This window comes from Dermacentor albipictus, chromosome 9 (genome assembly GCF_038994185.2).
Source record: "Dermacentor albipictus isolate Rhodes 1998 colony chromosome 9, USDA_Dalb.pri_finalv2, whole genome shotgun sequence".
NCBI lineage: Eukaryota > Metazoa > Arthropoda > Arachnida > Ixodida > Ixodidae > Dermacentor > Dermacentor albipictus.
The window spans coordinates 47,645,832-47,658,494 of record NC_091829.1 but is presented as its reverse complement, the minus strand read 5'-3'; the positions used below and the strand labels follow the sequence as shown (position 1 = coordinate 47,658,494).

General features: G+C 46.2%; 1 protein-coding gene across 2 annotated transcripts in view; it reads right to left on the bottom strand.

The window, feature by feature from the left end:
* LOC135916183 (uncharacterized) overlaps window positions 1–12,663 on the bottom strand; it is a 78,070-nt gene that overhangs the window by 14,231 nt on the left and 51,176 nt on the right. The gene's annotated exons all lie outside the window — the stretch shown is intronic.

The following is a 12,663-nucleotide window of genomic DNA, read 5'->3' as shown; positions in this document are numbered from 1 at the left end:
GTGGCAGGGGACTTCAATGCCCCGCACATGGCCTGGGGTTATAATAGACAAACGGCGAAGGGAGTGAACTTAGTGAGCACGGCAGAAGACTGCGCGTTGACCCTAGTGGCGGACCCCCGCTTTCCCACGAAGATAGGCACCTCGGTCTCGAGGGACACGATGCCAGATCTGGCTTTTGTTAGAAACATTGACGCAGCCTGGACTAACTTGTAAGAAAATTTAGGGAGCGACCATCACATTGTGGCGTTATCAATCAGGATCAGAGCGGCCCCGCTTAGGATATTTAAGTACGTTGATTGGGATCTCTTCCGAAAGATACGGGACGAAGATGAGTCGGAGTACGGTGCACTGGAGGATCTACTCGCGCAGGTCAAGATAGACGTTGAAAGGGCCACCAAGGAAATATCCACGGACCTTAAGACCCCCAGGATGGACGCGCGCCTGGCGCATCTCCTGGAGGCCAAGAGGTCTGTGCTGGAGAGGTGGAAAACGCAAAGGCTAAATCGCAGGCTGAGAAAGAAGATCGCGGAGCTTAATCGCAGCATAGAGGCACACTGTCTGGAGCTCAACAGGCAACAATGGAACGAAGCCTGCTCTGCAGCAGACGGGCGAATGCGCACGGGGGGAAAATGGAACCTTCTTAAGCACCTGCTCGATGATAAACAGACCAAGGGTAATCAGAGACTCTCCGTAGATAGACTTGTGCATAAGCAAAAACAGGAAGGTCATTCCGATACGTCCCTTCTCCGAGACCTGGCAAGAAAGTATCTTCCGGTAGGAAAGGATGAACTACGGGAATGCCCTCAATACGTGGGGGAGGACGCCCCAAAGCTCGATGATCCGTTTTCTGAGGCAGATATCAGGGAAGTGCTCTACAATCTCAATGGTAGGTCGGCCCCTGGGCCGGATGGCTTAACCAACCGGGTTTTGAGGAACCTGGACGACCGGTCCATTAGCACCATTACAAAGGAAATCAACCAGGTATGGGAGGAAGGTAGTGTTCCGGACTCGTGGAAGCAGGCGACGGTGGTACTGATTCCTAAGCCTGGAAAGCCCCCAAGCCTGGACAACCTCCGGCCCATTTCGCTAACGTCATGTTTAGGTAAGGTTGCCGAACATGTTATACATAACAGGATTTCAAAACACATAGAGCGAGAGGGGTTGTTCTCGTACAATATGGTAGGGTTTAGACCATCTCTTTCCACGCAGGACGTCATGCTACTGCTAAAAAGACAGGTTATTGACAACAGGACTAGAGACGTCAGGGGCATTCTTACACTAGACTTGTCCAAAGCCTTCGACACCGTGTCGCACGACTTCATCTTAAATGAGATTTCGGCATTGAACTTGGGAGGTAGATTTTTCGCGTTTGTGGAGTCCTTCCTGAGAGGCAGGACGGCGGTCGTCAAGGTGGGGCAGAACAAATCAGAACCATTCCCGCTAGGAAACAGAGGCACGCCACAAGGGGCGGTGATCTCCCCCCTCCTATTTAACATTGCAATGCACGGACTCTCGAAGTGGCTGGCCGCCGTCCCAAACGTGGGACACGCGCTGTACGCCGATGACATTACGATCTGGTGTCCGGGAGGCTCGGAGGCGGCCGTGGAACAGGCACTCCAGGAGGCCTTGGACGTGACCCAGTCCTTCCTGGAGGGCACGGGTCTCCAACTCTCCCCGACCAAGTCAGAGCTTATGTTATACAGACCGGCAAGGCAGGGGGTTCGGGGGCTCGTGCCGCTCGAGCAAATCCCCATAGATGTATACACGCGGGACGGCCAGAAGATACCCAGGGTGAATTCGATTAGAGTTCTAGGATTGTTGCTCGATGCCAGGGGCTGTAATGCCAAAACCATTGCGCACCTGACCGCCAAAACCGAGAATATTCTCAGATTAATCATGAGAGTCTCCAATAAGAAGGGGGGCCTAGGCGAGGACAACCTACTTAGGGTGCATCACGCTTTTCTTATGAGCCACATCAACTATGTGGTCTCGGCCCTGCAGTGGACAAAGACTGAAAGGGACAAGCTTGACACGTTGATGCGGAAAAGCGTCAAGAAGGAACTGGGTATTCCGATCACGGCGAGCACGGACAGGCTAATGCAGCTCGGCGTTCATAATACGACCCTCGAACTCATAGAGGCGCAACGAGCGGCGCAGATCACGAGGCTTTCGGGCTCCAGCGCCGGTAGGCGCCTTTTGGAGGCTGCGGGCTTGCAGCCACGTTTCAATCACAGCGAGGTGGTTCAGCTGGACGAGAACTCCAGAGCGACCTACGTCGTCAGTCCGTTCCCTAGAAACGTTCACCCGCAACATAATGCGGGCAGGCGAGCAGCTCGTGCCAGGGCGATATTGAAGAAAACGGTCGGCATGGAAGCCTTCGTGGACGCAGCTCAATATGGGCGCTCCGGTAAATTCACGGTCACGGCGGTCAGCGAAAAGGGCGAGCTCCTATCTGCGGCCTCGGTAGGCGCTGTGACGGCCGACGTGGCAGAACAGGTGGCGGTGGCGCTGGCGATGCAGGATTCAAAAAGGCCGTATATCTACACTGACTCACGCGCGGCCGTCAGGGCTTTCGCTTCGGGAATGGTTGCGAGACAGGTGGAGGTGATTCTGAAAAACAAGTCCGGTACTAATTGTGACCCCGTGCATTATATTACATGGTTCCCAGCTCACATGGGCGACAACGTGCTGCCGGGCCGTCCGAACCCCAATGAAATTGCTCACCGCCGTGCGCGAGAATTAACGCGCCGCGACGGCGATGGGGCTACATTGGATCCGGAGGAGCTCGGCCACAGCGACCCGTTATTAACATTTCACGAGATTGTCTCCCATTATAAAGAGGAACGCAGGCGCTTCCCGCCTCCACATCCAAATCTATGCAGATCACAATCGATCACGCTTAGGATGCTTCAGACGAGGTCATATCCCTCGCGAAGTTTCTTAAGCAGGATTTATCCAGAAATTGACCCACAGTGCCCGGATTGTGGGGAGGTTAGCACGCTACCTCATATGCTCTGGCAGTGTCCTGCGTTACGGGATACGTCCCTCACCAGCGAACAGGACTGGGACGAGGCCATATCCAGTACGCAACTCAAGCTCCAGTCCATGGCCGTCCAGAGGGCCCGTGAAAGAGCTGAGAGGCTTGGCCTCCAGATTCCGACATGGGAGCAGCCAGCAGCGAGCCGGGGGCCCCAACGGGTCTCCACCGGCTAGTCCCTCAGGACCTCATTAAAGTTCATTGTCTGTCTGTCTGTCTGTAACGCGGCCTTTTCATTACGTCGGCAGATGAGAAGGGGAGATTCTACGCTAGAATGATGAGCGGCAACGGAGCCAGTTGTGGAAGAAGGCGACGACGCTCGACCCACTGCTGGTGGTGATAGTTTTCACTCACGCAGGTTTGTTGGCTGACAGGAAAAATGCACAGAACCCCAGCCACAAACAGCATCGCTGTAATACGTTATATACGTTATATAACGCTAGACGTTATATAACGTAACGGGAAATGAAAGTGGACGAAAATAACTTGCCGCCGGTAGGCACCAAATCTGCATCACGCCTGAGGCACGCGTAATGGACCCTCGCACCACTATCTTTACCTCACACAATGCGGTAAGATATCGCCGATACTCGATGATTAAAGAGGGGTGGCCCGTTCGTCATCTGCGGTTTGGCCCGGGGCCGCCTTACCCTCGGGGTTGTTTACTCTTTCCGTACCGCGCCCATTGGGCATCGTAAGCCCGCTAACGATGGTTTGAAACGCCGCTTTTGAGACCTTCCGCGTCGCTCACGGACACACTGCGCTGTCTGGTGTGAAGGAGGAGAACTAAATTTTTGCTTACTAAGCAGTTCGTTTTTTTCCCGCCAGGCGGCGATTTTTTTTAACGCGCTCCGAAATTTTAGCGATTGTCAAAGCAAAAATGGCCGCCCGCTATCGGTGGTCTGAAATGCCGCTTTCTAGACCTTCCGCGCTGCTCACGCACACACTGCGCCATAGGACATGGAGGAGGAGAACTATATTCTTGTTGTGTAAGCAGTTCGCTTTTTTCCCGCCAGGCGTTAATTTCTGAACGCACTCCAAAGACTCGCGATCGTCAAAGTAGGGAGCGAAAATGGCCGCCTCCGGGAGAGGCGGGCGCGCTTAGAAAGATCGCAGATCTAGCGATTGTGCTGCGTTTGCGGCTGATATCATCGATGGATCGAGTAGCAGCGAATCTGAAGGTGCTATCTTTTCGTTGGACTCTCACTCTGAGAGCGACGGCGACGCATTGGAAAATTTTGATTTTTTTCGTAGATAGTGCCTAATAGACGGCAATACATTTTGTATATGTCATAACTTTTCTTACGCATTTTCTTAGTAGATACAAGCGTGTCGTTACAAACTTTGTTGAATTTGACCCCACAATCTTGATTCTGGCGATTTATATCTTCTTTATGACGTGCATCTCGTTAATCAAACTTTTATGCTTGAAAAGCGCACTCATTCTGCATTTTGTTTATGTATTACAAAAAATATTGAGTGCAGTAGTTCCTTCAGAGAGAAAAAATAAGAAAGATCTGGCGTAACCTATACAAGAAACCTATTTTCGCCGCCATGGTAGGGAAAGAGTTAATGCGGTTTTTCTACACGCAGGTAGTTGCAGAAAAAAAGTTCGGCAGCGTGTTACACTCCTGTAACACGTGAAGGCGAAAGCCTGCTGCACACGTGGTAGTGCGTGAAGTTATACGAATGGAGGGGTCAGACTTTGCAAGGCATGACCAGCCGCAGTGTGAAGTGAGCGTATGGCGCTGTAGGTCGATCTCCTCAACGACACATGTGAGCACCTAAGGCTCTACCTGAAGGTTATTTCGTTCGTTCTTTTATTCTCTCTTCCTTTCCGGCTTTCTTTCTTTTTCTCGTTCCTTGTTCTTTCGTTCTTTCTTTCGTTCCTTAACTCCTTCTTTCTTTTGTTTCTTCACTCATATTCAGCCATTGCATCTTTGCTTGATTACGGGGGTATGAGCCATTCGTGATGATGATATTTTTTTGTCGCACTGGACTAGACGCCGCTTTTTTTCGGGTATGAGCCATTGCAATGAGCCACTTAAGGTTTTCGTCTTTAAAAACAAGTAATACGCGTACGTGGGGCTTATGATTATATAACCAAAGCACACGAACGCAGTATAACTATGCGCTTGGGTTACGTACACATCGTAACACGTCATAGACGTTCTGGTGCGCCAGTCTAAAGGAACGCAGATGTTCAGATGCGCTGTTCTGGTGACGTAGTTGTTGCTACATAATTTGCGAAGAAATTCGCGTGAGGTATATGCAGCCAAAAATATGTTTATGTGTTAAAGATACATGGAAATATCGCAAGACCAGTACGGCCAACAGAAGTCATTTAGAGCGCAGATAAATATCAACCACCAATAAGGTGGTATTTCCAATAAAAGAAAAATATTTTTTAAATACGTTTTGTTATGGCACTAGCTGTAAATGCTCTCATTTCGCGCAGTTATTCGCCCCCGTGGTTCCAAAAAGCAGCCGTCGCAAAAAAAAAAAAGAAAAGTAATAATGAGATTTCTAGCGAGCTACCTTATAGGAGCAGCTATATGGAACCGCCGTCATTCCGATATCGTTCGTTCACCGAACGGCAGCCGAGGTGACAGTTGCAGTCTTGAAGCCATACACAGGCGGCCTTTCCTATAATCTTTCTAGGCCGTGTATATACATAGTCGATGCACTTCTCGCGCAACGCCTCAGTCATACCGAAGGCGCGGTTCTATGCATGTGCAAGCGTTTGAGAGATGCGTGACGGCTCTCAGCGTGCGTCACTGCGCATATCGCTGAGGAGGAGGAGGAGGAGGAGGAAATAAAGAGAGAAGGCAGGGATATTACGCAGAAATGCGTCTGGTTGGCTCCTGCTCTGGGGGACTGGAAAGAGGGAATGAAAAGATGACGTCATCGAAATGCAAGCAGCCTCACTGTCATTGTCTTGAGCGCTGAACGAGAAGCACCCAAGTGCAAGGACTCACTCGCCAGGAAAAGACTTCGCAATCCATCGCATCTTAATACGATTAGCATTATTCTGCCCGCTTGAGGCACATTGAGTGTATCTGTCTGACCTCTCACGCCGAGTCAGTGACCCTAACTATCTGCTGGCTTGGACCTCAAGGTATTTGCTCGCGGTCGTTACGCCGTCGTGTTCGTTCCCATCATCGTCCTTCCAGCTTCGTCATCATACTCTTGTCATGCTGTCATCATCACTCTTGTCATGCTGTACAATCACTATCATTTCGAAAACGTCGTGGAACTGCTTGCCATCGTCGTCTTACCGCCTTGGTCGTTCCATCGACGTCAATCCTTCGTCATTCCACCATAATCATGTAGTCATTTAATCGTGATTATGCTACCATTGTCAGCTAGGCCGTCGTCCTCGCTGCGTGGTCATTATAGTCGTCGTCGTAAATTCGTTGTCATAACGTCATCTTGATGCTGTTGTAGTCGTTCTATCGCCGCCATCCCAGCGCCATCTACCCGCCGTGGTTGCTCAGTAGCTATGGTGTTAGGCTGCTGAGCACGAGGTCGCGGGATCGAATCCCGGCCACGGCGACCGCATTTCGATGAAGGCGAAATGCGAAAACACTTGTGCACTTAGATTTAGGCGCACGTTAAAGGGACACTAAAGTAAAAAATGATTTCTTCTGCGTCAGTAAATTACCGTTCTACAACACCAAAAACACCACTCTTAGAACGATAAGACGTTTGGTAAGCCAGAACAAGCGCAAGAACGAAATACGGGTGGCGACACCTACTTGAGTTCCCGCACCTGGGGTCTGTGACGTCATGGATATTGATGGCATCTTCTAGGGCCTACTAATTATATACAGCGGTACAGATTGACTACATTGTGTTCTAAAGGAACCAAATATTAAACATGGCAAGTTTCGGGAACCTTTATTCAGCCAACGCGGCCCAAATGCGAAAACATACTTTGGAATCCCTGACGTCACACTGACGTACCGCCGCTGGGGTTTCGGCGCGACATTCAAATACTGATACTTGGACCTTCATTTTCTCATCTGATAATCAAATTATTTTTTTGAAATTACTGCCTGCAGGGTTCTCAAACAATGCTCTATTAGTCTAAACTGATTTATTGTTTCCTTTTAGTGTCCCTTTAAAGATACCCAGGTGGTCGAAATTTCCGGAGTCCTCCACTACGGCGTGCCTCATAATCAAAAAAGTGGTTTCGGCACGTTAAACCCCATAATTTAATTTTTTTTATCCCAGCGCCATCGTACTATTCTTGTTATGCCCACGTCGTTGTACACTCGTCGACATTCCATTGTCATCAAGCCGCCTTCGTCGTTCCATTGACGTCATTCATTTTTTTCTTGCCATTTCTTCTCCGTCGTACAGTCGTCATCGGGCCGTCACGGTCGTGGCCAACTCTGGCGAGCGAGTGTCGTGGGAAAGTGGGCCGATCCCGCAGATAGTGTATATATCGTTTATAGCCGAAGCAACGGAAATGTCAGAATGACCACTACCGATTCTAAATAAAGGTATCTTCAACGATACTGTGTGTCGCTACACTGCCTGAATGCTAGTCACAGCTGGTGGGCTCTGCCACAATTTTTGAACTATGCCTAGCTATAGCTAAAATACAGTCTACTGGATTGGAGTCTAAGCCGCAGCCGGTTATTGGGTTGGAGTTGCACTCTCTTAGAGTCATCATAGCGTACAAAAATGCAGGTGTAATTATATATATATATATATATATATATATATATATATATATATATATATATATATATATATATATATATATATATATATATATATATATATATATATATATATATATATATATATATATATATATGCTGAAAATTTCAGTTCGAATAGGAAGTTTAGCTATTCCGCAAATTAACACATCAGCTATGTATACGTGATTCTAGCTAATGGTATTGCACGCCGACAGAGCAATATCTATAGTGATATCTATCTGAGTGGGCACGGTGGACTTGGAACGAGCATGTGGCCTAACAAGCCATTCTTCTGCCTTGTGCAGGTGCTTGTTCTTGGGCTTGCCGGATCAGCGAAAGAAGACGAACAGTTCATCGAGCTTATCACCACCACGCAATCCCAGTCTACAGCTGCGTCACAATCGTCGCAGTGCTCAGCGCCTCGATTCCCTGGCATCATATCTTCACTGCCTCGTGGCGTTCCAACAGCGCCATCTAGCCCTCACGTGACTACACCGCATCGAGCTATAAACCAGCAGCTACAAGCATTCAACTTCAGTGGGCACGGTGGACTTGGAACGAGCATGTGGCCTAACAAGCCATTCTTCTGCCTTGTGCAGGTGCTTGTTCTTGGGCTTGCCGGATCAGCGAAAGAAGACGAACAGTTCATCGAGCTTATCACCACCACGCAATCCCAGTCTACAGCTGCGTCACAATCCTCGCAGTGCTCAGCGCCTCGATTCCCTGGCATCATATCTTCACTGCCTCGTGGCGTTCCAACAGCGCCATCTAGCCCTCACGTGACTACACCGCATCGAGCTATAAACCAGCAGCTACAAGCATTCAACTTCAGTGGGCACGGTGGACTTGGAACGAGCATGTGGCCTAACAAGCCATTCTTCTGCCTTGTGCAGGTTAGTCCCTACTACAGCTCCATAAAAAGTGACTGCCGTTATCTTTTGGTCCTACCGTGCCCACAGCACTATGTCTCAATGGCTTATGATGTGTACTGTATGTGCTTGCTTCTCTTGTGCGGAGACGTTGAAGTAAATCCAGGCCCTAATCCAGAGGGGTCTAGCACTCGCGAGTTGCTGGAAAAGTTGCTTTTAGGTCAGAATAAGCTAGCTGAGGATGTGGCAGCCCTCCGAACACAGCAAACAAATATGGAAAAACGTCTTGCGGAGTGGGATTCCCGCTTCCTAGAAATAGAAAAGCAAACTGAGCGCGTGGACAGCCTTGAACGAACGGTAAAATCCTTGGAGGCCAAGATTACTGACTTAGAGGACAGGAGTAGACGCTCAAATCTAGTGGTCTTTGGCGTGCCTGAGGACGAAAATGAAACAGAGGCTGATTTGCGGAACAAAATTCTAACTGAAATTTTTTCTACTAAACTTGAAGTCACATGTAAATCAGTTGGCAGAATTCACCGTCTTGGTCGGTCTGGCAGTTCCAGACCAGTCATCTTGTACTTTCAGGATTACGAAGAAAAAAACCAGATTATGAAAAATGCTTACAAACTAAAAGGTTCCAATACATCTGTACAAAATGACTACTCGCGAGATACGCTCAGGAAGCGTAAACTTCTGTGGCACAGTGCTTCAGAGGAAAGACAACAAAAAAGGAAAGTAAACTTAATTCACGAAAAACTACGCATTGATAATAACGTCTTTGTTTGGGATGATACGGAAAACGCTCGAGTAAAAATTGGAAAGTACAACAATTCTAAGAAAGACTGACTTCACTATGCAGATAATAAAGAACTCCATATTATAAACATCAATGCCCGTAGTATCGTTAATAAATGTGATCAACTTGAGGCTATTATTATAGGTTATAGTCCGCATATAGTTGTTCTAACTGAAACATGGCTACACAGCGGAATAGAAGATGAAGTCGTGTTCCCGCCTTCTTATCGTGTTTTTCGACGCGACAGACCAACGAGAGGAGGTGGGGTAGCTGTACTGGTAAAGAAAAATATGCCGTCCACTCTTTTGCGTCAGGCTGACGATATAGAAACTATTAGCCTAAAAATTTCTTGTTGGGGACAATCTTTCCTGTTGTTTGCCGTTTATCGAGCACCCGGTTCACCGCTTCAATTCATGAGTGATTTGCGTACGCATATCACTTCGTTCACACACACAAAAAAAAATATTTCTGTTAGGAGACTTCAATCTTCCAGGAGTTAATTGGGAGGATAATACTTCTTGCACTGAACTTACTCCCCATGTCAATTATATGCGTGATATAATTCTATGCCACAATTTACATCAAGTTGTAACTTTACCCACGCGAGTATACGGATCTTCGTCGTCAATACTTGACCTCGTGTTTGTGAATAGAAATGTCGAAAAGTTATCAGTGTCTGTTGAACGTGGCATATCTGATCATGAAATGGTATGTTTTTCATGCTGCTTGGAAAAATGCAATCGCAGTAATGCAAAAAGTGTTGTAGTGAAGGACTTTTCACGTGCCAGGGACGAAACTATTTTAGATTATCTAGATTTTCACCTCAGTAACTTTAAAGGAAACAATGTTATAGAACTTTGGGACAGGTTTAAAGAACTTTGCACATATTGTGTTCAAAATTTTGTACCAAACAAGACAAAGAAAACAGCGAAAGTTAACCCTTGGATTACGCGGGAAGTCATTCACTTGAAAAGAAAGATTAAACGCTGGAGACGAAAGAACGCCCCTATAACGCAAATTCAAACCGCAAGAGCTAAATTAAGCTCGTCTATTGGGCATGCTAAACGGCGATATTTTAACCACACTCTGCCCAATTTTATTCGTACCGCGCCACAAAAATTTTGGACATATTTGAGTAAAAAAAACAAACCAATTGAACAAATAGTGGATGGCGGCATTCTTATCGTCGAAAAGCAAAGTATTGCAGAGCATTTCAACACATACTTCCATAGTGTCTTTGCAAATACAAGTGATATATCGATTCCCATATTTTCTTTGTCCGTTGCAAACTCGGACCTTGTATCTGTACCTGGCGTAGTTTCTATGCTTCTTAACTTAAAAACCAAATCAACCCCTGGTCCTGACACTATATCGAATGTTTTTCTGCGCCGATACGCAGAAATGGTGTCCAAGTTTCTTGTGATCATTTTTCGTGCTTCATTATCCACAGCAACTCTTCCTATTGACTGGCTAACTGCACGCGTAGTACCTGTACCGAAAAAAGGGGACCTAACGCTGATAAGTAACTATCGCCCAATATCGCTAACGTCATCATGCTGTAAGATGCTAGAACACATCATAGCTAACTACATTACTAAATTCTTAAGTGATAACAGTGTACTCTCACCTGAGCAACATGGTTTTCGAAAAGGTTTTTCTACTGTCACCCAATTAACATCGGTTATTCATTATTTTGCGAATATTCTAGACAAATCCAGCCAGGTAGATGTAATATTTTTAGATTTCAGGAAAGCATTTGACCTTGTTTCACACTCCAAGTTAATTGAAAAACTTCGATTAATTAACATTCCTTGTTTCATTGTTAATTGGGTTTCAGCATACCTCACTAACCGAAAACAGTTTGTTAGTATCGATACTTACCATTCCCATGAACTTCCAGTTACCTCAGGCGTCCCTCAGGGTAGTGTTTTAGGGCCTTTATTATTCTTAATTTATATTAATGACATTGCCAGCGTTGTCACAGCACCAGTTCAAATAAAACTGTTCGCTGACGATTGTGTTCTGTTCAGTGAGGTAACCGGTTGCGATGATCAGATAACCCTTAACAATAATCTTCAAAACCTTCTTTCTTGGTGCAATCGTTGGAACATGGAGGTAAATGCTAACAAAACAGTTTACATGAAGATAACTAAAAAAATAAATAGCCTATCTTTTCCTTACGCTCTCGGATCTGAACCATTAACGGAGGTTAGGGAATACAAATATCTTGGCGTCACAATAACTCATAACCTGCACTGGAACATTCACATTTCTAACGTATGTGACTCAGCCTTTCGTAAACTCTGTCTTCTACGTCATAAACTAAAACAAGCTCCCGCTGAAACTAAACTTTTAGCCTACACATCAATAATAAGGCCAAAACTGGAGTATGCCTGCATAGTGTGGGACCCTTATACAAAAACGAACATTGATGCACTAGAAAGAGTACAGCGTAAAGCAATCAGATTTATTTTTTCGAAATACCGTATGACTGATTCCCCGACAGCAATAATGAGACAACATGGCATTCAGACATTGGAAATACGAAGAAAAATACAACGGCTGAAATTTCTTTTTCTTCTTAAAAATAATCTCCTCGCCCTCACTCCTGAGCCTTATGTAACGCCAATGACAGCACGCCGAACACGTCATCGTCATGCTGACTCTCTAACTCCCTATAATGCCAGAACTAACATTTTTAAATATTCTTTTTTCCCACGCACTATAACCGATTGGAATAATTTACCTCAGTCGCTACTAAACAGTACTGATTCCATTGACCGTTTGAACTACTGATTTCATAGTAATAACTGAAATTGATCTTTGTGTTACATTCCTTCTCATTGTTTAAAATTGTACTGACGGTTCATTTGTAAATTTACTCTTCACTTTTGTTTTTGGAATTGTTTGGTTACAAGACCGAGTGTTCTTTTTACCCATTTGGTTCTCGCAGCTGGTGGACTCCATTGCTATTGTGCACACTAATTTGGTCCTTTTGTTCTTACGTCTGCAAATGCAATTATTCTGTATTTTGTATGCCCCTCCTGCCTGGGCCTCAATGAGGCCTGCAGTATTGTATAAATAAATAAATAAATAAATATAGTACATCACTATTTGGGGGGGCTGTTTCCGTGAATTATCTTGGTCAAGATATATCGCATCACTGGAGAGCAATCTTGATAGCTTAATACTTATTATCCCTGTTGTTGCAGTTACTATATAGCATGGACCCTCCTGAATCCATTCTGC